This window comes from Desmodus rotundus, chromosome 2 (genome assembly GCF_022682495.2).
Source record: "Desmodus rotundus isolate HL8 chromosome 2, HLdesRot8A.1, whole genome shotgun sequence".
Taxonomy (NCBI): Eukaryota; Metazoa; Chordata; class Mammalia; order Chiroptera; family Phyllostomidae; genus Desmodus; species Desmodus rotundus.
Window position 1 is genome coordinate 41,646,297 of NC_071388.1, and position 26,137 is coordinate 41,672,433.

The following is a 26,137-nucleotide window of genomic DNA, read 5'->3' on the forward strand; positions in this document are numbered from 1 at the left end:
TTCGAATCATGGAGAAAGAGACCCGGTTTGGAAGATGTTTTTCTGGAGTACAGAGGGGGACTTTGATCCTAGCTCAGATAACAGCTGCCCTCCATGGGAGGGTTTTCTGGTCTCTCTATCCCTCGGGCCAGGTAAGTCTCTGGGGAGGTGTCTAGTTGACCTCAAAGCTCAGCCAAGCAACTGATACCTGAGGGAGGGTCTTTGAGTGGGCAAGGGAGCCTGGCATCGAGTGTTATCATTCTGTCAGTCTCGCTCCTGGCTAGACACAGAGCGCACAGGAAAGAGACTCCTAAAGGGAATCAAGTCTCACCTTGATTTTTCCCCCATTGTAAAATTGAAGGAAGGCAGGAAGCCAAAATACCGTGATAGATTTTAGCCTCTCCCATTGTGTTTTCTCACTATTCTGGAGTCGGAACAAAGTGTTTCCTTTGAAATTCCTGACCCCTGGCTTTTAAATACACAAGCAAGGTGACTATGTATAATTAATACCTTAGAAGAAAATAAATGTATCATAGAGCTAATAGAGTAGGCATGGAAGAATACAAGACTACATCACTTTGTAGAGAACCATTTTTCTTTTAGAATGGGGGCATTTGCAAAAGAATTGAAGTGTCCCCTTTAAAATGTAAGGAGTTAATCTAAATATTGAGGCTGTGAGGTAAAATCATGTCTTTGTTATTTTTGTGTGTCTATGAATGGAACATCAAGGGAATTGCTACAGTTACAAAGATAGTTTAAAACTGTAATGATAATTTGTTTGAAAAGGTGAGTATCAGATCTCCAGACATCACAAAATTATCCTGCCATTCATAATTAGATAAGACTTTATTTATCCTTCACTCGTGTACTCATTTAAAAATATTGATTGGGCATTTATTCTGTGCAAGTCACTGTAGGGAATAAAGACACCAAAGACAGTCCCTGTAGCTAGTGGGGGGTTAAGACAGTACGTGGTAGGACAGGATACGTGCCATAGAGATGACGTGATCCAGGGGATGGAGCCGATCTCTCAATGACCACCAGGTCCCTGCGCAGCTTTGGCTCCAAGAACTACTTTAATTAAAAGCTAATTTCAGGATGGCAAAATATTTAGCCAATCTCCTCCCCATCACACAGGGGAAAGTGGGCTGCTGTCACCCCACAGAGAGAGGACAGCACCCCTCCACAGATTTATAATGGTGAGTGAAGGTAATTTGCCTGCCTCTCTCCTCTCCTTCCAACCCTTATCCTTGGATGTGAAGTGTGGCCTTGGCTGCAGTGAAGACAGCTGAACAGGAGGAGCAAAAACAGTGCTCTCCAGTCTTCTTCACGCCGCCTTCCATTCTTGCGCAGATCTCCCAGGCCGGCCAACCCTCTCCCCGGCAGGGCCCAGCGCCTGAGGGCAAGTCCGGCATCACAAAGGGCATCTTCAGCTGAGGCTCCAGCAAGGACAGCCCTGAGCCAGAGGCTTAATGCGGGGAAGAGAGGATATATTCATTCTCGCCCTCAAGGAAGGCACCTTCCTTTGAATCCTCCGAGGCTAAAAAAAGTTATTAATAAAAATGCAAACACTCAGCAGGAGTATGTGCAAAACACATGAATGTGTAGAAAACACAGACTCCAAGCGATGGCTTTTGTCATAACTCAGTAAGCCCGTGAGACATGCGGCAGCGTGCGCTGGACACCTGGCCAATAATTCCGTTTGCTTTATAGGAGATTTTCAATACTTAAAATGACAAGACCAGCAGAAGAGATGCACCCTTCTACTCTAGCATTTACACCGATTAAACCCAGATGTGTCCGTTCTTTCTCCCTTTTTTAAAGTTCTTTTTAACATTCAGATTGCCTGTGATAGGATTCAGTTGGGAAACCTACTTTCTGCCTTGACTTGTTCATCCCCGTGACTGCACTTGGATTCCTTAAACATTTTCATTTTTATCCTTTTGTGAGGTTTTTACATTTTTTCCTCCTTTGTCATATAATCTTACTGGAGACTTTCAGTGTGAATATCTTTTAAAATCATTCTTATAAAAAAGCATCACAGTGCTTTCTTCACATATGTCCATCTACCTATATCTAGATAGCTACATGTAGATACAAGGTCGCCCAGGAGGTACCCAGCCATGTAGTATGAAAAACAGAGACATTTACTGAAGAAGATACAAGATACCAGAAACATTGTGCATGGGATAATGATGCCTCAGTCCCCCCTAGGCACCTTGGGACCTCACACAGTTCTCCCAGTCGCCATCAGCTACCCCGCCATATTTTCCTGAATCTCATCAACGGTCTGAAATCTCTTCCCTTTCAAAGGTGATTTTAGTTTGGGGGAAAGCCAGAAGTCACAGGACACCAAATCTAGGCTGTGGGGGGCTGAGTCACCTGGGTGATTTGATGTCTGCAGGAGATGTGAAGCATGAGCAGGCACATGGTCATGACAAAGCTGCCAATCACCAGTTGCCCACAGCTGCAGCCTTCTGAATCATCCAAATAGTTTCCGCAGAGGGATGTTCAAGCTTAATGCAAAATTTGATGCAGATTTGTTGCCTTACTCACTCAGTCATTTTGAATGCAATGGCCACATAGTACACGTACTTACTCAACAGTGTCTACAACCCCCACTGACTAGAACAGTGAAGTCACCATTGTTCATGCATGCACATTCCAGTCCACTCTCCTTGGCTGCCAGGTTACATCAATGTCGTGCAAACCGTTCTTGTTACATTAATGATGGTTGGATGTTTCCAGACAGACCTCATGTACATATATATCACATAGACATAGAAGCCTTGCAAGTCTTATCCTCGTTCTCTTGGAGCCCTGGGGCTGCCATGCTGTGAGGACACCATGAATGAAAGATCACATGGAGAAAGAGGCCAACCACCCCAGGCATTCCTTCTCTCCCAAATGACACCTCAGAGGTGTGAGTGAGACCCTCTTAGACCATCAGTCCCAAGTGAATCTTAAGCTCAGTGCAGCCACAAGAATGAGACCAGTTGAAACCAGCAGAAGAGCCCAGTCAACTCACAGAACAGTGAGAAAAAATAAACTGCTGCTGTGTTAAGTAATCAAGTTTCTGGTGGTCTGTTACTTAACAGTAGATAACTGTTATAGCCTTTCATGTACTAGCACCCTACTCACTTACAGTAAGTGCCCCAATGCAGGATAAAAGTATGTATGCACACATGTTCATTTGCTATCCATTGATCCATACATTTCAAAAAGTTCAGATAGCTGGTGGGTGTACTGTCATCCCTCAGACTCTGTGGAGATCAAGTCTAGGACCCCCCACAGACACCAAAGTCAAACGGATGCTCAAGTTGCTTATACAAAATGGTGCAGTATTTGCACATAATCTCCCCTCATCTATCCATATACTTTAAATCATCTTTATGTTCTTACGATACTTAATACAATGTAAATGCTATGTAATTAGTTGTTGTATTGTAGTTTTAGAAAATAATGACAAGAAAAAATGTCTGTACAGATTCGGTACAGATGCGACTACATAGTACATATCAGCAACAACATAACTTTATTTTCCTTGAATATTTTCCATCCACAGTTGATTGAATCTGTCAATGCAGACCCCACAGACACACAGGGCCATCTGTATATATAAACATTTATTTATATAATCAATATATGATAGAAATATAACATGTAGCCCTGGCTGGTGTGGCCCAAAAGATTGAGTGCTGGCCTGCAAACCAAAAGGTCGCCAGTTCAATTCCCAGTTGGGGCACATGCCTGGGTTGCAGGCCAGGTCCCCAGTAGGGGGTGCACGAGAGGCAACCACACATTGATGTTTCTCTCCCTCTCTTTCTTTCCCCCTTCCCTTCTGTCTAAAAATAAATACATAAAATATTTTTAAATATTTATATATACTATGTAATATACATAAGAAATCAGGCCCAATCTTCAGCACTGAAGTACAAGATAAATAAAATTTTGTTCTCACCATCAAAAGTTCACTATCTAGAGGTATGGTACAGTGAAAGTATACTGCCACATGAAAATTTTGGTAGAGTACTACAAGAACACAAAGGAAGGAGTGACTCACTTTGAGAAAAGAGGAGTGTGGGCAGGGAGAATCATGAAGAAGAAAAAAAAATTAGACAGTAGTTAGTTTCCAAGTTAAAGGTGGCAGCAGCAAGGAGTTTAGAACTATTAATGCATCTGGGAGCGGCAACATATCTCCAAGGGACATCTTCAGCTATAAGAACTTGAAGCTGAACCATTTGAACAAGAAAGCGTCTGGAATTCTTCTACATGACATCTTCACCCTTTCTTCCCTTGCCTTTCATACTCTTTTTGGCACTCTATAGTTAGCTACGAATACTTACTGGAGAAATCTTGCTCTTGATCAGCTACATAATTTAACACTATTTTTCATAATAAATATATATCTGTTTATGCAGTTGGTCCACTAGCTGCATGCTGCATTAGGCACCCAGCTAGGCCACGAGTATCTAAAATTCAATGTGTCCCTGTCACTCCAGCCACGATTCTGGGAGTTGCCATTAATTCTTTACTCCCCTGAGGTTCTCTCGAATTTGTCCTCTGAAATCTAATTCATTATCAAGTCCTGTTAATTTCTAGCTCCTAAATACGTCTCAAACCCACAACATCCTACCATTCCCACTTCCTGAGTTCAAGATTCACGACCCTTTCCTTAGCCATTGCCATAGCTCCAGTATCTGTTATCCCGCTTCTACTCTTGCTTTCCTTCCATCCATCTATCACACTGCTATCAGAGGCAGCTTTGGAAAATGCAAATCTCAATTATATTAGTTCTATGATTAAAGCCTCCAGCTGTAGAATAGATGCAAACTTCTAGGCATAGCATTTAAGGTCCTTCAAGATAGATGTGCTTATGGTCTCATTTCCTTACTTTCCACATCTCCAACATATACACCCTATGTTCTAGCCATAGCAATTATTTGTATTTCTCTTTGCTACTTTAACAATGACTTGTGCTACCACGTCAGCCTCTAAATACCATTTGTAGAATGATCTGACTCAAGAACAGCAACTCATTGCCCTGGCTGGGAGCTCAGTTAGTGAAGAGCATCATCCTCATGCACCCAGGTTGCAGGTTTGATCTCTGGTCAGGGCACATACAAGAAACAGCCAATGGATGCATAAATAAGTGGAACACAGATCCATGTCTCTCTCTCTCTCTCCCTCCCTCTCTCTCTCTCTAAAATCAATAAAGGAAAAAATTAAAGTAAAGAAATAAGTAAAAACAACAGTAACTCATTGTTTAAGACACATCTCATCTCACTTCCTCTAAAAGCCTGTCTCCACATCTGTGTGCCCCTTTTCTTGGGCCCCATGGGGTAGAATGGACCACTTTACCTTTGTTCCCCCAATTATATTCTGAACATACTTGTGTATATAGTTCATCTTCTACTTTATTCTAATTACTTGGTTCTGTTGCTGCCTTCCTTGCTCACCCCAATCCTGCCCTTACCAGGCTAACATCATTATAAATACAAAACATTTTTTATTCCTTTGATATTTTTACCACATCACACATTGCTGGGTTCATAGAAGAAATTCCATAATGAAGATGAATGTTTTTCAAATAATTTGAACACCATAAATTCAGATATAATAAAAAACTGCATCAAGCATAACTTATCTAGCCTTAGTGCAGTTGTTTGAATTACAAAAGTGTTTAAAATTTGGATGAATGAGAATTTACTGAATCTCTTTCCTAGCTGATGTAATCGCCAAATCTTTATAGAATAAACAATTGAATGTTTCTGTGGAATAGTGGATTTGCAAGCCAATACATTCAGGGTGTTCAGAAATCAGCTTTCTGGCACAAATTGAGAACCACTGGCCAATGAATAACAAAATGCCTCAAAATCCTTGCACACATAGGAAAACCCATCTCCTAGAACTCTGTGTTCTAAACCTACAACAGATTACAAATGGAAAATTAAAATGAGAGAGAGAAAGGGCTACGGGCAAACCTATCAGCAATAGCAAGAAATGACAGCTGTTAGCCAAGGAGGAGACATAAAATTAAAAACAGCCCTTCTAAGACCTCAAAAGGAAAAATTATCTAGAGCCAGTAAAGACAGGGGGAAAAAAACCCAGTAAGCTGTACCTTAACTTGTCTGTGAACATTGCTGAATTATTCTATACAGGTAGTATGTAGCATATAGAGTAGAGTCATTATTTACATTAATGAATACTTTTTAATTAAAACTATGTTTATTATATTCTAAATAAAAATAAAAGGAATGGTATAAAACATTTTAGAATTTTTTCAAAATTAGTAATTTCAAAACTTCTTAAATCTTATCTACCCAAGATATCCAGAATAAGGAATTCTTATATCTTTATTCCATTTGAATAAATGTTAGTGAGAGGTACCATTCATTCATAACTGTGTAAATGCTATACATGCCACCCTCTTCACTAGAGCCTTTAGGATAATTATTATTATCCCCACTGTACAGATGAGAAAACCAAGGCCCAGAAAGGTCAGGGAAATTAACTCAAGGTCACAAAGCTAGTAAGCAGCTAAGTAGAGATTTGATATGTCATACTTTCATTTATTGTCAATAAATCGATAATAAATTGATTGTAGGAATTCAACTTGAATATTTGCTTTCAATTCACAAATCTATATCACAATTGAGTTTCTTTTCACAGTGAAAAAAACATTTGAAATAATTGCTTCACCAAGACAAACTCAGCCAAAGCAGAATCATCCAGGATGAAATGTTTCTTATACAATGCCTTGCACGTTTGCTGATAGAGCTCTAAGCATCTGTGAAATAAACTGTTAGAAAAATGCACGTGAAGTTGCTGCTATTTCTCACAGGCAGTCATGAGTTGAGCAGATTTTTAGCTGGGCTCTAATAAAGTCATAATTGTCTACAAACAGCAATGATTCTCCCAAATGAAGACTCTAGCAATAAACTTAAACAACTGCTAGCCCTAATGCACTAAGGAAACCCCCCCCCCCACAAATTTGGAGGCAATTCTAATTTTTAAAATAGATTAATATTAGCATTTTAAACTGTTAGCATAATACTTAAAACAGTAGAAATGTCCCCAAGAGTTATTTATGTAAGGACTTTGTTCTTGAAATTCATTATATTATTCCAATAAAGACTAAAGAGGTTATTGTCTCTAAATTATTTAGGTGTAGGAGTTAGGCTTCAGCCAGGTGTTCTGTTTATGCAGATGGCAAAATAAATTATTCAGAAATAGAGACAGGTAAAACAGAGTAAACTAAGAAAGCAGATGGAAAAGCAGGGTAAACTAAGACAGGCTTGGGCAGCTGCTGAACAGGCCCCCAGTAAAACACCCAGTTCCATGTCATGGTCCAAGTCCCCCCGGGAGGAAGAGTTCTAGGTGCATACGCTGTAGTCCACTTCTCAAAAACGCCTTGGGGACCTTGCACTCACTTCTGTGATGTTGTATTTAACATATATCATAAAAATTCTTCATGGAAACAAATATCTTAATGTAAATAGGAAAATATTCCTGAGGGCATTTTTCCTACCAGATCACAGAATGAATTGCATTTCCAAATCACTTTAGGCTTTTTCAAAAGTGATTTTTACAGCCCTGGCTGGTGTGACTCAGTTCATTGGACTCTGTCCTGCAAACCAAAAGGTCACCAGTTCCATCCCCGGTCAGGGCACACGCCTGGGTTGCAGGTTCAGTCCACAGTCAGGATGTAAATGAAAGACAACCAATGGATGTTTCTCTCTAACATTGATGTTTCTCTCTCTCTCTTTCTCCCTCCCTTCCCCTCTCACTAAAATAAAAATAAAAATAAACTTTAAAAAAAGGGGGGATTCTTACATTCTATGCAACAAGAACTATGTATATATATATATATATATATACATATACATAGTATAGTATATATATACTATCTACATATCTATATCTATATCTATATCTATATAGTATATAGATATAGATATAGATATAGATACTATCTTCCATAAACTGATGGAGTTGCCTTTAAGACCACCTTTTAACTGTTAACATTTGTCTCAATTCACTGGTTCCCCGACTCACCCCTATCTGTAAAGGATGTGGAAAGACCTTTTTGGTAAAGTATGCACTAGGAGAGTTTTAGAGTGGTGGGCTATTGCATAATGTGGTGATCTGCTGAAGAAATTCTGGGAAGTAACCTGCTTACAGATATGGACCATTAAGGGAAAGAAAATGGCTCATTTAAATTGGCTCGGCTCATTTAATAATGCAAACAAATTAATGACTACCCATTTGAGGGAGGAGGTCAATTCAGGCACAGGAGTTACCTGGACAGGGAGGAAGAAATGCTCCAAGAAAGAACAGCAGTATGCCCTAGAGTGAAGGACTCTAGCCTGGAAGCCAGGAGATCTGGCTTCTAGTTTCAACTCTGCCTTAATCTGGCCTTAAGACCGGGGTGTGTTAACCTCTCTCAGCACTGGTGTTTTTAATGACTGAAGGAGGTCAGATTGTCCTAAAATCCTTTAAGCTCTTGTACCCTACAAGTCTTCATGAATTTGGAAAAAAGATAGCAGTGAAAGCAAATGAAATCCAAGGCCACACATCCATAAATAAAAGCGCTTAAAAAAGCATCTTGTCTGCATCATGTACTTTCATTTTTAATCTAATTTGTAAGATTTAGAGCTATTATTTCAGAGGGCAACTTTTTAGAGATCAAAAGAGAAAGGCTATATGATGTAAGCTAAAGATTCAATCTTCTGAATGATTTTTATGATTTGGATGTTTGGTACTATGAAAACTAACCATCCAAAAAATGGACTGAATTTTTGACTTTCATTGCCTAAAAAACATGTTTGAACCGGTTTCCAAAACACATGTCTAAATCATCACTGAAGCATTTCAAAGGTTGGATATTGAAGATGCTATCTTTATTGACATTGCCATTTTGTCTAAACTTTATCCTATCAATTACCATTAACCTGTGTCCTTGTCCTGACACTATCCAAACTAAATTTGTCTGACTTCATTCCCTCAAAAAAAAAAAAGTTTACTTTTCCCAAGTGGCCAGATTGTGAAAGGGTCATCACTGTTGTAGAGGAACTCACAGTCTTACTAGGGGAGACAGAAAAGTAGGCAAATAAATACAATGGAATTGGATGGACTATGATTCTTGTTCTGCCTTCTCAATGTTGGCCCTAGACCCATTTCTCCTATATTGTCCTTTACTTAATATTTTTCTTTAAATAAGCTTGCTATTATAACCTAAGATGTTTATGTCAAAACTACATTTTATATCATCTCTATATGTGAAAAATCAGTAGCCATTGTCAAATATATACATATATGTAACCATTAAAGTAAATATATTGTTAGTGAGCTTCCTAAAAACCGCTCATTGTTGAAAGAAACAGATTTGCACTTCAGAAAGTTTAGTTTTCAATTTGGTTTGGAAAATTAATTGAATGGGTATTGAGACTATGAGAGTAGAGGTTAGGACCCAAATAGTGACAGTAACTGTTGACATATAGAGAGAATCGCTTGAGCATATGTACAGGGGGTCAAGTCAACAGGACTTGGGCATTACTTGGTTGTAGGGAATGAAAGAGAGGAAGGTGTCAAGGATGATCTCCAGGTTTCTGTCCTGGGTGACTGAGTGCAGTCAGGTATCAGCTTCCTGGATTCTTCTGGTACCTGGAATGTTCAGTGGATCATTAAAAGTCCTTATCTGCACCTGAGAGATTTACTGATGAGATACTTGGTATTAGTTTCACTGTGCACTCCCACAAGAGTTAGTTTATTAAAATGACTGTATGGATATTGGTTTGTTGGGGTAGGAAGATAAACCAAATTAGTTGATTTAAGCCATGAAGTAGACCCCAAACTGCATTTTGCCTTTCTAAAAAATTAAGTGCACTCAAAGACTTTTTACCAAAGCAGTCTCAGATGGCCTCCGGGCTCAAATGTAAGCTCACTTTACTGGCTAGAAGAAAATAAAAATTCGATGTCTGAAGAAATAGTGTAGTCCTTGCCTTGCTCGCTCCCCTTTAAAAAAATGTTGCAAATGATGAGGAACAGATGGAAAAATTGTTGATACTCCAGATAATGTCACTGGAAGCCTGTCTGCATCCTTCAGATGTAGCCTCCACTTGTGCTGCCTCAGTCAATAATGGCTGTTCCTGAGGAAGCAAGCAAAAGGATAAAGATACCTAATTATTAGTCAGCACAGCAAGAACAGCCACACTGACCTGTTAACAGGACGAGGATCCTGTTACGCTTGCTCTTTGCTGCGTGATCAAACAGGTTATTATCTAGGCATTCTTCAAGGTAAAAGCAAACACGTCAAACACATAGCTGCTTCAGTAAACTGACATATAAATTATGAGACACATTATGCATACTCTTAAGGTAATTACTTTCATCATTACAAAATCATCATTTATCTTCTAGGTAGGGCATACTGAAATTTGGAGATTCATAGATATGATTGAGTAGACTGGAGAGTCAGAAACCAAAAAACACTAAAATTGCTTAAATGTTTAGGATCTTAGACTGTTTAAAATACTTTTTAGGTAGAGATGATATCCAGGAAAAATAAATAACAGGCAGAAGTGGAAAGCAGCCAGAGTGGGGAGGAAAACGCGGAGGTGCTGATGTCTAATCCATTCCACACTAACAAGAAGCAGTTCTCCTGAATGTCTCCCGGGCATGCATCCAGCTTTTAGCCATTGAATTCAAATGTATATCTACTCTTTAGGAAGACCAGAGCTTATACCTCAGCCCCAGGCAGTCGTCTTTCACATGTGGCTCTAATAGCATTGTTGAGAAAACAGCTCAAAGTGCCAAAGACACTGATTCAAGGTCAAAGCATCATCTACCATCTTCACATAGAAAACACAATGCATTAGATTTTTTTTTAATGTAACTATTAATTTGTATAGAGAGTTCTTAGAATTTCACTGTGACAAAATAGACACCTCACCATTAAGGAAAGACTGATTTTCAAGCAAATCTTTGATCCGGGGAAAATGATTCTGGTTCTGTGCAACAGCTAGTATGCATATGTTTACAAAAATGAAGCTAACATTTAAACACCTCTTCACAGAATCTCACTTGAGAAAGGGTGGCTCAAAATGGCTAATCAAAAACATTTTTTTCCTCTAGGAATTGCTTTTTAAAGAGAGCTAAATACAGAGCCCACCAATTTTTGGCACTAACATAATTCAGATGTTTTTCTTCTGCAGGAGGCCGGAAGCTCTGAGTCTGTGGTGCCTGTGGCTTGAGGAGCAGGAGCTGGGGAAAGTAGTGTCATTCAGGTATCCCCACAGCAAGAGGAGATACGCCCTGGAGTACTTAACTGATGTCTTCAATCCTTGAAAACATGTGTGGTATATATAGCACAGCCATATCAAATGTAGTATCACAGTGACATTCCTTGATTAGGTTAGACAACTACAAAAGCTATGCTGCTGGATTATGTCCATTTCTTCTCTTTAATGGAAGTGTACGAGCCTGCTACAGCTACCTAGTGCTAAAGGAAAAGATACAGAAATAAATACTACAGAGTCGCCAACTCTCAAAGACAGATTAAAGACAAATAATAGTAAGAGATGCTGAATATTTGAATGAAAGTATTTATATTCAGTCCTGGAACTGTGTTAGTGAGTCCAATCTCAGTCTAGAGTAAAGAAAGAAGTATTTTAAAATTCCCTCTATGAGCATTAACACATTTGTTTAAGCATTTAATCAGTCATTCAGCAAAAACTTACTGACTGTCAACTGCAAGAACAAAAACAAAATCCCTGGCCCAAGAATGCTTCCTTCTAGTGAAAGGAGACAGACAAGAAGCAAAAAATAAATAAATACATATTTCTTTCCAGCTGGTGACAATGCCATGGAAAAAAGTACTGGGGTAAATAGGCTAGAGTTTTAAAGGGGCCCAGGTGATTAGAATAGTTGAACATTTTACTACTATGTCAAAAAGGGTGTGACAGTAAACTTAGCTGATGAGACCTGAGCAAAAAGGAGGAGATATTGAGCAGGACATGTGGGTATAACGAGAAACAGTGTTCAAGACAGCAAGTGCAAAGGCCCAGAGACAGCAGGGGGGCCCATGTTGCTAGAGCAGTGTGAGCAGACAGCAGAGTGGTGGAAAATTAGGTCAAATAAGTAACTGAAAAAATAGATGCAGGTTTAGAACATCTTTACTAGCAAGAGTCACCGCCTTACTATTAGGCCATGTATTTATATGAATCTTTATTATATCTAATAGTAAAACAGTAGCTGATATAAACACAGAGGATATGACTAGAAGGTTTCACAGGAAAAGTAATTATACTAAAATTGATATTTAAGTCTCTGACAACCTAGTCACACCACATAGAAGGTTTGACTGAGGAATAATAATTAATAAAAATCAAAAGAAAAATATTAATAAAATGTAACGCCAACTTTCAAGAGACTCACAGTCCATAGATTTCTTTAACCCTCACAAAAATCTAATAAATGAAGTACTAGTGCCCCAATTCATAATCAAAGAAACTGATGTAAGCAATGTGCTTTAAATTATATATATGATGGACAAGCCAGAATTTAAACCTAATTTTTTATTTCTAAATCTTGTGATTTTTACCTGAAAAAAATGCTATTTAAAAATATCATCTTTTCTCTTGGCTTTACCTTTGTAGAAACCGATGTAAGCCAATTCAGTTTTAAAGAAATCCACATAAAATAGAACTATTTTATAACTAACAGGTTGCTTCTTTATAGAAGAGAGAGAACTAAAGCCAGATGCTTTTAATCTTGTCTATAAGGTCTTCGGTATTTATAGTCTGATATTGCAAAAATAAAAAAAGTCCTTGCACTGCATTCAAAAGCACCCATAATTTATTTCAGAGAAGTCCACTTGGCTTGTGATATCAGAAAAAAAAGTGGCAAGTCTAACTCTCTGGCGATTTTCATTGGTGGAGCAATCTATATAGAACAATTCCTTTTCAAACGTTTAAAAACAAAAACTAGCAGAATCCCACTTCCCCATTAGTTTTTTAAAGTCCCTAAGAACTATTTTTTAAATATAAAAAATATTCAATAATTCTTTCCTACTATTCTATGCTGTCCCACAGAGGATGTGGTTAGAAGGTTTCAGAGGAAAAACAAGTACAGTGAGAATTAATAATGGAGGTAGATCTTACTTAATGAGCTAATTTCCAACAATTAATATGACTGCAAGACTAAAATATACGTAAGATTAAAATTCACCTTCTAGGTGCATCAGTGCATCTCCTTCTTTCACTCTGATGGGGCAGGGTTGCCTCAGGGAAAAGATAGTGGGGGAAAAAAAAACTCAAAAAAAAAAAAAAAACTTCTTGGATGTGACCATTCACAACTGATACAATACAGCTCCTTCCTTGAAGAGCTGAAATTTCCCCTGCAGTTAAAAGATGTTCCTGTCTTCTTTATCATCCTTTGTAATCAGATAAGTGAGCTCACAAGTGTCACGCCCCAACCCTGCGGCAGTATCAAACTGAGCAAAAAGCTGCTTTCTTTGCTCTAGCTTGCCATATGCATTTTCACATCACCAGGTTCTTTACTGCTTGAAAAATTAACACTGGTGAATCCCCTTAATTGGCCCTGACTGGTTGAAGTCGGGAAAGGTGCCAATTATACAATCTTCCTGATTTCCAAGGTTTACAGAGTACACATTGTCTGAGAGACAGTCACATTTTATTTTCTGATTTACTTTCAAAGATGTATATCACTAAGCAATAAAATTTTTCAGACTGCTTTAATTAAGGGATGTTTGATTCATTAAGCTCTTATAGTTCAGAATGAAAAACATTGAAGGACACATCAAGCAGGAATGGGAAATGTAGACGAAATACTCTCTGGTAAAGAGAAGACTCGAACTCTGGTTGTCTCAGTGTCAAGTTGGTGATGGGGGTGACGATGATGAACAGTTACCTATCAAAGCTCCTCCAGACCTGAGACTGCTCAAGATAAGCCAGCCGCTGGGGTCCTTCCTGCTCAGACGTCCAGGTGCGCCTTTCATCTGTGGCTTTCTCACTAAGCAATGTTGAACTGGTCCCCTCAATCCCTGTTCCAGAGTTTCTGGAGGATTTTACAGTTCAAGGGCAGTGCCATTTGTCATAGTAAGTTATCTACCAAGAGATTTTTTTTCATTCAAAAGATTTCCTAAGATGGGGATGTGCTTCTTGCTAACTTTGGGAAAGACGACACATAAGAATAAGCCTAATATTTTAATGTTTTATTCCTCCAAATGTAAATATAGACATATTTGTAGCTTTTTACCATTTTTAAACCACTTCCATGATTTCAACCATTTAATTTTAGCATGTGTTTGTCTGCAACTGCTTCAGATAAGACAATGTTCTAGTGCCCTATTCTCTGACATTTTCCACACATTAGCCTTTTTGGAATAAAGGTGTACAGCCACAGGGACGGTTTAAGTTTGGCGGTATTCCTTAAACCCACGGCTATCTCAGAAGGGGAAAGGGGAATGAATGGGGATGGAAGGAGACTAGACTTGGGGTGGTAAATACAAAATACAATATACAGATGATGTAGAATTGTATACCTGAAAACTGCATCCTGCAAAATTTTATTAACCAATGTCACCCCAATATATTTAATTTAAAAAACCACAGCTGTCTTCAAATGAGCTTTCAACTCCCTTGTCTTTACAATGTACCAGTTCAGTGAATTCAACCCTGCAGTCCCAGGGAAGTGTCAGATTTTTGCTATCTTCTTTTAATTGATTTTGAAGAATAGCTTGTATAATCTAAGTGGATAGGTGTTTTGTGGTGGTTATTCTTGTTTTTGTTTTGGCTTTTATTTTTTGTTTTTTTTTTTCTATTCTTATTAGTTTCTCATTTTATTGCTTTGTGCTCAGGAAATATGGTTTATATGACTTCTGCTTTCTGCAATTAGTTGAGATTTTCTTTACACATTAATTATATGGTTAGTCTTCTGTGCTATATGTGTTTGACAAGACAGTATATTCATTGTTTTGGGGGCACAAAGTTAATTATTAAAGATGTTAATAGTGTTACTTAAAACTCTAGATCCTTTCTTGTTTTTGTCTAATTGTTCTGTTTAATTTCTAGCAAGCTGTCTCCCACTGAGATCGGAAATTGACGGGTTTTCCTTTGTACTTTTAACAGTTTTTGATTTATATACTTTAAGTCTATGTTTTTGGACACATAATGCTCATGACTGTTATATATTATTGTATATTTTTCCTTTTCTCAATATGAAATACCCTTCTTTGTCCCTTTTGATGCTTTTATTCTCGGACTCTATTTTGTCTTATGCTAATTTAACAATACATAAATAAACTTTATTTTAGGTAGCATAAACCTGACATGTCTTTCTTGTCCTTCCTTGATTTTAAATTTACCTAGGCAATTTATTTGGGATATCTCACAAATAAAATACAATTGAAGATTTTTAACCAAAGTGAGAGTTTCTTAGTAGTAGAAAAACATTTATTGTGATTACTCATATACTAGGACTTCTTGCCATCATAATTAAATTTTTTTGTTTAACTTTGTTACTAATTGTATTTTTTCTTCATAATTTTCTTTTGACCTACTGATTAAGGGTAGAGTAGATTTATTGTACTAATTTGGGAGTAGAAAGTTTGCTCTACTGGTTTTCATATATGGTTTGAATGTTATGTACTTTATTTCAATTTTTCCAGTTTTTAACCTTACAAGTGTCATAGATTTCCAATACTCATATTTAAGGTATATTCTCTACTAGTGATAATATTTAATTTGAAATAAGATTCCTTAACATAACTTTCAGGATGACATTCAACTCATCTATTGAGATTTTTATAGTAATATCATTTTGAGAAACTTTTATTTTTTGAAATGCTAATTCACACACATAAAATTCAAAAGGTACAAACTGGGATATGGTCAAACGTAAGTCTCTCCTCTATCCCCATATCCTAGCCTTCCAGTTCTCTTCCCCAGAAACAGTTGCCCATGTAATTTCTTGTGTGTCCTTCCAGAGATAGTTTATTCCTATGAAGTCTTGAAGTCTGGCTTCTGTGTTTAAAACACAATGGTATTATACTCTATACACTATTCTGCTTTTGTGTTTTGTTTATTTATTTTCCTTAGCAATATATTTTTCATATCTTTCAATGTAAATGCATATGGCATTTCATTTTTTGTCTGAACTTTGTTTTTTTCTTTTTAAAATGTTTAAAGAGAATGTATTCTTTGAAAAAGCAATGTATTCATGTTGTTCACATTTTTAAATCATGATATACTATGAAAATTATTTAGCTCTTATTCCCCTTTGCTGAATTTCCAACACCAAACCAGGGAACTACTATTCTTATTTTCTTGCATTGTTCCAAAGTTTTTCTATACAGTACAAATGGAATTATTTTCCTCCTCCTTATTCACAAAAAGATAACATAATATATACTTGTCTTTTCACTTAACAGCGTATCTGGAGAGAACTTTCATTATCTTACCTGTTCATTTTTACAATGGAATGGGATCTAATCATTTGAATATACTATACTTGCTATTAATGGTTATTTGATTTATTTCTAACTTATTGCAATTATGTGAAATGCTTCAATAAATAGCTTTTTTCATATATTATTTCATTCCCTTTGCAAGCATATCTGTGCAAATACATCACTAACATTCAAGAATATTTGTAGGATAAATGCCCACCCTACAAATTATGCCATCTTTTTTAAGGCATGGTTTTTCCTTTTATGAACTACTATAATTTACTTAACCAGTTTATTATTGGTAGATATTCTTATTGTTTCCAATATGGTGCTAATCCAAAAAATTCTTTATATACAATTAATATCTTTCTATACATGTCAGTAAAATTTCATCTGTGTACATGCACATGTGTGACCTAACTTCCCAGGCCTGCAATTGCTAGGTCAAGGGCATTTTATAACTTGACATGTATTGACTAACTGTCCTAGCTGCTCTTCATACAGATTGCGCTGACCTTACTCTCAGCGAGCAGCGCTTATTTTCTCTTGCTTTAACCAAATCAGTGTATTTTCAATGCATTCAAACTTTCCTAATTTCATAGGCCAAAATGTTATCTAATTGTATTTTTAGTTTGCATTTTTCTTACAATGAGCGAGGCTGAGCGTATTGTCAAATGTTTAAGAACCATTTATATCCTCATCCATTTTCCCCATTGTTGGGGTTTTATTGATTTACAGGAACTCTTCATATATTGAGGGTATTAGTTTTTTGTGACAAATATTTAATGTCTAATATCTCTAGTTGTTACATGTATGGACGCAATCATCTCTTGGAATTCTCTGATATTAATTGTACTTATTTTAAATTCTTCTGTTTGTTCTATTACTCAAGAATGTGGGCTGATCTTTGAAAATCTCTGTACACCTGCCTGCTGTGTTTACTTAAGCCAGCTTCAGTAATTATGGGGGAAAGACAGGAGGTACTGCCAAGAGCTTACTGGTGTTTTATTTTCTGAGTGTAGAGGTTCCCCAGCCTTCCTGGAGGGAAAAGAGTAACTACCTGGGGCAACTCTCTGCCCTGGCTCCAGAGCCCTCTCACTTAGCCTGTGGGCCAGCTCAGCTGCTGCCCAAAATCAGCACCAAAATCAGGTAGGTGAGAGAAGAGATGTGGACTGCCCAGCAGCAACAAAAGAAGCTGCCAATTACACACTCAAATGTGTGCCCATCGATCCTTCCTCCTCCTAGTAATTACCGACTCTGAGCCTGGCTTTCCCCAGAATTGTTCCTGCCCTGGGCGGAAGTACTCTTTTGACATGTTTTGGGCCATATTTTCTGTGGATTATTTCTCCCATGATCTGACCCTATGCAATTGGTTTGGTCATTTGTTGGCCAGCAGTCTGGCTGGTTGGATTAATATTTAGGAATTCCTTAAGATTTTGGTCTAGTATTAGCATGCTTCCTTGATTCTCAGCCAACTAATTTTTTACTGTAAAATATTGTTTCTGTCATTCTGTGGCATTTGGGCAACAAGAAATGTGTATATTTAGGACACTATCTTAAGCTAATCTTCCCCAATTACTTTGAAAAACCAAGAGGTAGGAACAAGACCTACCTCTTCAACTACATGGCTTTGCTTGTGGGCTTCTTGAAATCAGGCATGATGCATATATACCTTGGTACTTGCTTAGCATGCTGTCTGGCTCATAAGAGGAATTCAGTGAGTGTTTATGGTATTATGAAAGCAAGGGGAAAAAAGAAGGAAGAAAGGAGGGAAAAGAGAACTTGAAGGATAATTTCTATTAGGGCCAATTCAACATGTTTTTATTGAAAAATACTATGTGCAAGGCACCACTGAGCACAAGGGCTATGGAAGTGAATAAAACTCTCTCCTTGCCCTCCTTAAGCACGTGTATGGGCAAGGGAGGTAGAGAAGCATGCTTCCTAAAGTTCAAGAATTAATATCTTAACAAAAAAACCTAATAGAAATATATTGTAGCTCTATAGGCTTGAGAGGAGAGAAGAGAAAGTAATTACTTATTTGGACAAACAGAAAAAGCCATTTCAAGGTGACTAAAACTGGAGACGAGGGAGGAGAAGAAAGAGGTCTAAATCATGTTTTATTATATGCACAGATACGTTTCTGAAGCTATATCTCCAACTCTTCCATATACTCAGTCATAAAAGTGAGCAATAACTGTAATTTTTACTTTATTTTTATTGTTTGCACTATTACAGATGTTCCCATTTTCTCCCCCTTTGCCCACCTCCCTCCATCCCCCTTCACCCCCTCTTCCCTCTGGCCATTACCACACTGTTGTCTGCGTCTATGGGCTATGCATATATATGTTCTGTGGCTAATCCCTTCCCCTTCTTTCATCCAGTCCCCTCTCCCCTTTCCCCCCTCCCCCCTGACACGTGTCAGTCTCCACTTCTGGGATTTTATCCTAAGAATAACTGTATTTTTAAAAAGATGGCCAAAAAGAAAAGTTTCTTGGAAATAGAGGTGACAGATAAACAACTGCATGCCCAAATTATTTCAAATATTAAAATAATTTATCTTTTGAACTTTGCTACAGGTAATGTAAATTTTGCTTTTAGCACACATTAGATTTGCTTTTAGAGGGTGTATTGATGCACTGAAGTTGTCTTAGGAAAGTGGCTCAATATTAGCGAGAGTTTTATGGCTCTGCTGGGTGCTTCACTCTGAAAATCTTAATAGCTCACTTTTACCTTCCACCATGAACCCTTTCAGATTTTTAATTTTTATATATTTTTATTACAAAAGAGATAGGAATATTTAAAGTTTAAGAATAACTAAAGAGAGGATTAAATATCTTATAATTAGACCATTCAGAAATAGCAATTATTAATATTTTGGCATATATCTCTCTGGTGTTTAGTCCATTCATGCATCATGCATATAGAATTAAAGTAAGATGATAGGATACATAATATTTTAGAACATTCTTTACTTAAAATACATCATAACATCTATGTTATTAACTACTTCACAATAGCCTTTACAAGGAATACATCATCATTTATTAAGCTCCTGTTTTTGGACGTTTATGTTATTTTTTATGTTATAAACTCTGTCACAGTGGACATCCTTTTTATACGTACTTGATTATTTCTTAAAATAAATTCCTAGAAGTAGAATTATTGTGTCAAGAGCATGCACATCTTTAAGGCAACATGCAGCCAGGTCGCTCTTCGGCAATGTTGTACCAGCACACGTTAGCAGTTTCCGTTTGACACCTTTGCTATTGGCCATTATCTCAGAGTGTTGCCAGTCCGGTAGTTTTGAAAGTGGTATTTTATTGCTGTAATTTACATTTCTTTGAATACTAGTATGTTTGACTATTTTTTCATATGTATTTTGGGTTTTTACATTGTCTTATATATCAAGTTCCATAAGATAGGATAGGATAGGGTAGGGTAGGATAGGATAGGATAGGATAGGATAGGATAGGATAGGATAGGAAAGGATAGGAAAGGACAGGACAGGATAGGATAGGAAAGGATAGGAAAGGACAGGACAGGATAGGAAGAGTAAGATAACCTAGGGTAGAGTAGGGTAGGGTAGAGCCGCCTGAGACAAACAATGGTATCTGCAGAGTACTAGACGGGTGTGGGCTGAAGCAACAGAACAGTTAAGAGGGGGGCCAGTCTAAACTTCCAGGATGCATGACCCTCTTCTTCCTTCTCTCCCAGACCCCCATCTGGGGCTAAAGTAAGTGACATAAGGCCCACGAGGAAGATACATACACCTCGGTCCACACAACAGGGGACAAAAGATTTTCATAGAGCCAGACTCATATCTCACACCAAGTCAATGACAGCAAGTTCCCAAATCCCCCCTATCCTCGTGAAGAAGGGCCAAGGAAGTAAGGCAGACCAATGATGTAACTAAGAGGAACTGGGATGGGATAGGCCAACTGAACAGCAGCCACTTCTAATGGCTTCTAATGCCACTAATCTCATTCTGCCCCTGAAACTCCAGACAGAATCCTGCACACAGTGGGGCCTGCAAATATTTGCTAAATGAAAAAAAACAAAACAAAACAAAAAATGAGTAAATAAATGAACAGATGAAATCTACAAAACCTATGACACTTAGTCACAAATGATCAGTGTTTGAAGAATTTTTATTACCTCTTCAAAATAAAGATTTTTTAACTTAAAATAATGGGAAAATAAAATCTTTACATCCACGTATATCAATGGTCATTGCATGTATCTAAAGTCTCCTACCAGGAATTCTAATAAATATTTAAGTCATTCCAATTTACCTTGCCAGTTGGTACTTAAGGGGAATTAAGCAGGGGATTACAAGAACGGTTTCTTCACAAGCTTTGAAGTCTACTGTTTTAGGCTGCGTGATCACAGGAGTGTCTCATCCACTTCCCTTTCTCCTTTCTTTTCTAATCTTTTGTTAAAGAAAAGTAGCTATAAACATACCAACCTATGTTGCTATAATGATTTTCTTAGTTAACACTGTAGTTAAGGTTACACACAGACTTTTATTGTAAATCCCCATCTTCACTAGTTGCCAAGGTTTTGAACATCCCTTCAGTCTAAACCTTTCCAGGCTTTGTTCCATATTCAGATAAACTTTAAACTCGGTCTGTTCAGCTGCTTCTGAGAAGAGAGAAAACAAGAGGTATAATGTTTTGCCCACAAGTGTTAGAAAGACTAACTTACAAAAGTTGACATATTCCTGATGGCTACTTGTTACTTGGGAAAGACGTCATCATCCAGGGAGTTATCAAGGAATCAAAAGACTAGGAGAGAATAATCAGGAGATATCTAAAAGCCAATTGGCTCTTTTGACTGAACCTACTCAGATATCTTCACGACTTTAGGAAGTCTGAAAACAGCCTATTGATAGGCAGGTATTCCATATACGGCTACTCAAAGGATGGATATTGTTAAATGTGAGCTCTTTTATTCACTTGAGTATAACCTTTGTACACAGATAATGCTATTCAGTGGTTTACTTTGGTTTAAAAATTAATATTCAATGGGGGAAAATGAGACAAGTGTAATTGAACAATAATAAAATTTTAAAATTAATATTCAATTTATCATGGTTACAAAATCAAAACTTCCTTACACTTTTAAATTCACCACACAAAACTTATAATCCTAACACATTTCAGCAAACATTTTTAAATTAAATTTATTGGGATGACATTGGTTAATACATTATATAATTTTCAAGTGTACAATTCTATGATTGCATTGTGTGCTCACCACCCAAAGTCTAGTCTCCTTCCCTCACCACGTATTTGGCCCCCTTTATCCTCTGTATCCCGCCCCCACCACCCTCTTCCCCTCCGGCAATCACCATACTATTGTCTGTGCCTATGAGTTTGTTTGTTTTATTTGTTCAGAAAACATTTTTTAAAGCATTAGATAAATATTTGGTCCCATTTACAAACTTAATTAAGTATCTTAAAATATTCTTAACTGCCTTTATAAATTGAATATACTGAATAAGTGTACCTCCTTTTAAGTATAATTTTTGACTCAATAAACCCTTTGAAAGTGCTTAAGTGAATCATGTAAATATCATAAATTAAAGTTTTAACTTAAAAACCTCAAGTCTAAACCATATATTCAATTTCACATTTAAAATTTGAATCATAATTCTGACATTAACCTTAAAAAGACAAATTACCTTAAATTATAAATGTTTAAAATACCAAATATGCACAGATTTTTTATGCAAGAGTTTTAATACTGTAAGTGTGAATTTTATAAACACTGCTTAATTCTGGAGGCACTATTGAGGGGCAGTTAAAAATTGCTTATTCCCTAACAAGTAATTGTGTCATCCCAAGCAAATTTGGAGGGTAACTCCTCAAGACATCAAGGGCCCTGATTGCTTCTAACATGTTCACAACTTCCTGTTGCGTGGCTTTTCAGATCTGCCAAGTGGTAAGGTCATACAAGTGCAGCAGCAATACATCATACTGTGGGAATCCTACAAAATCAGGACCAAGCAAAGTCAGAGGATACAAAAAAGCTACAAGAACAGGACTTCTGACACCTGCACACTTACTACACCAAGGCCTAAGCCATCTGACAGAGGAGGAAAAGTTTTGGTCCCGTTCACAACTGGGCCAGCACAATGTATTGGTACAAAATGAAAACGGACTGCTGCTGCATTGTAGCCCCACTTGGGGGTACCCCTAAATTTCAGTTATGAGGGACAATACTTCCGATGAACAGAGCTGAGGGCAGGACATTCGAGTTTTCACTTTTTATTCAGGAAGAATATACAGACTCCTGTATTGGCAAATGGCTTGGCTGGTGGGTCAGGGTCTGGAAGGAGCAAGTTTGGAAGAACTAAGAGAAAATATAGTCTAGGGAAGAAGCATATAAAGGACCCAGTGGAGTGGGTACAAAGTGGACACAGATCTCATCCTACTGTCAACCAGAAAGCATTCAAGTCAGGGGAGACACTCAACGAGGATGACTCCTCCTATGGATGTCAGTCACCTCTTCCGCCACCCCCACGCTTGCACAGTGGGGCCAAGATTGGAGTTACCATGGTGGCAGAAATAGAAAGATATGCATGGGCCCAATGGTATGACCTCCCACTCACCAAGGCTGATCTACCTGCTGCTACCGAACACCCAACCTGCCAAAGTGTTAACCTGATACAAAGTCCTCGATAAAGCACCAACACCTGAGATCAGCCAGGCACCACACTGATTACACCAGACTCCTTCCACCTTGGAGGAGGCAGTGATTCAAAATTACTGCAACTGATACTCCCATACGGTTTGATTTCCTTGTCAGCCGTGTCTCTGCCAGCACCACCATTCAAGGGCATATAGAATACTCAATATGCTGTCATGGGAGTCCCACACAATATCACTTCAAATCAAGGGACTCATTTTACAGAGAAGTATACGCAACAATTCAGTTCATGGCCAAGGGATCCATTACTCGTACCACAAAGTATATCACCTGGAAGTAGTCAGCCTCCTAGAACAATGGAATTACTAAAGGCTCAACTAAGGTGCTAACTGAAGACAAAGACCTCCGTGTAGCTGGGACACTGCCCATCAAAATATAGTTATGAGAACTAAACAAACAGCTGTGCTGTTCTGCCAATAACTAAAATAAAGAGGTCTAGACACAAGGAATAGAAGTAGAGTTTGTCCCTCTCACCCTCATTCGCAGTGGTCTGCTTACAGAATATGTGCTTCCTGTCCCCACATTTAGGTTTTACAGGATTAGAGATCCTGCTGCCCAGGGGAGTACTATTTCCACTAAAGCAAACAGTGAAAGTTCCATCAAACTGCTGCCTGTTAACTTTGGGTTCCTCATACCAGCAACCTAGCAGCCAAAGAAAGGAGTTACCTTACGGGTGAGGGGAGGAAAGTAATTGAATATGATTATCTTGAGGAGTAGGGTTTCCCTCTACACAATGAAGGCAGAGAGAATATGTCTGGAATACAGGGGATTCACTGGATGTCTCTGGGTACTTCTATTCAAGGGATATTGGTAAATAGCCAATTGTAGCAATAACATCTCAACAAGGACAAGGAAAGAAAGGGCTCATATCCCACAAGGATGAAGATACTGGCACACCACCAAGAAAGCAATCTAGAGGAACTGAAGTGCTGGATGAGGGTAAAAAAACCTAACATGGGCACTGAAGTAGTTAGATGATGAATACCAGTTATGACCTCAGGCCCAGTGCAGCGGTGGGGACTGTAGCTTGTTACACTAATCCTTTGTATTAAGCTCCTTTTTGGAGTCAGTGCAGCTGCCAGCACTTTGAAGATTCAGTGACAAATTGGTCTTAATATGTGTGCAAGCAGAAGGTGGACTGTATCAGGTGCTTCTGTACCCTACCTCTCTTCCTCTTGTTCTCAGTTCTGATTCCATTTGCAACCGTGGCTGTGGTGAAGTTCATGGCAAAGGATGACCACATCTTGTCTCAAGCATGTCTTTGGCTTATGATGGTCATTTTCTGATATAAAGGAGTGGGATACCCACAGTTTACTGGGTATGGATGCTTGCAAAGCACAAGTGCAGGGGAGTTGACATCCCACAACCCTCAGCCAATAGGAAATGGAAACCAATGGACAAGTGCTTCCACTTGTTGGATCCTGGGATCGCTTCCTAAACAAACTGTCTGAAAGCAAGTTATTTTCTCAGGTTCTGCTCTCTAGGGTAACCCAGACTAAGAAAGAATGACAGTCAGCATAGCTCTTGCATATAAGATATAAAATGTTACACAACAACTCTAAAAGCTTTCGTTCTACAAACACATCGGCCTCAGGGGCAACAAGAAATATCAATTTTGACTCATTTTAGCCAGTTTTTCCTCTTCTTATAAGTCAAAAATTAGGACAAATATACTCCTTTGCAAATTCTTCCTCAGCAGAAATTAATAATAAAGAGATAGTATTACAGAAGAGAGAGTATATTTGTATTTGTTTCCTACTGTTCCTGCAAATTACCACAAACTTAGTAGCTTAGAAACAGTACAAATGTATTATCTTATAGTTCTGCAGAAGTTCAACACACGTTTCACTAGGCTGAAATCAAAGTGTGGGCAGGGCTGAATTCCTTCTGGAGGCTCTAAGAAAGAATCAGTCGCCTTATTTTTCCCAGCTCGTCAAGGCTTCCCACATTCCTTGGCTCATAGTTTCCTTTCCCCATCTTCAAAGCAAGCAATGGCATATCACATCCTTTCTACTTCTTATCATCTGATGCCTTCAGCCTCCTCTCTCACTTTTAAAGAGCCTTGTGATTATACTGGATCCCCTCTGATAATGCAGGATAATCTTTCTATCATAAAGTCACTGGGTTAACAACCTTAATTCTATCTGCAAATTTCCCTTTGCTGTATAACATACTCACAGCTTCCAGGGGTTAGAATGGGGACGTCCTTGGGAGTAGGGTAGCGAGCATTATTCTGCCTATCACAATATTAAAGAAAAAGTGAGTTTATAAATTTTCTTTAAATTCTACCTTCTCTTTACTTTAGACCCAGACTCTCATTCAACTTAATACAACTCTAATTTCTTGGTTATAATTATATTAATTTATAACCTTTGATTACATCAAGCCAGTGAGTCCGTTTTCATTTTATAGGTGAACAGAATGGAATATGAAAAGAAAAATGAATGACAAAAAAAATCAAGTAGGAGGGAGAGAAGAAAGGAAGGAGCAAAGGAAGGAAGAATGGAAAAAAGAAGGAAGAAAGGAAGTATTTCAATTTTATTTTCACATATGGAAAGTATGCTTAGCTACTGGATCCTGAGGTAATTGAATTAGTGTAATGGTTAATTTTACATGTCAACTTCAACTCGACAATTCTAAGGGATGGCTAGAGAGCTGGTAGGACATTATTTCTGAGTGTGTCTGTGAGGGTGTGTCTAGAAGAAATTAGCATTTGATTCACTAAAGAGCCTTGCCCTCACTGGTGTGGACAGATTTCATCTAATCTATTGGGGACCTAAATGGAACAATAAGATGAAGGAAAGGCAAATTCACGCTTTCTTCTTAAGCTGGGACATGGGAGCTCCTGGTTCTCAGGCCTTCGCACTTTGACTGGAACTACATTTCCAGCTTCCTGGTTCGACAGCTTACAGATGCCCTACTGTGGGACTTCCCAGCCTCCATAACTGCGTAAATCAATTGTTCTGAGAAATCTCC

General features: G+C 38.0%; 2 long non-coding RNA genes across 2 annotated transcripts in view; both read right to left on the minus strand.

Moving 5' to 3' along the window:
* LOC123480151 (uncharacterized) overlaps window positions 1–26,137 on the minus strand; it is a 131,073-nt gene that overhangs the window by 45,736 nt on the left and 59,200 nt on the right. The window lies entirely within an intron of this gene.
* Window positions 7,985–26,137, minus strand: part of LOC123480148 (uncharacterized) — a 47,121-nt gene continuing 28,968 nt past the window's right edge. The window contains exon 3 of the long non-coding RNA XR_006656035.2: window positions 7,985–10,130. This is a non-coding gene — a long non-coding RNA (uncharacterized lncRNA). The remainder of the gene's footprint in view (window positions 10,131–26,137) is intronic.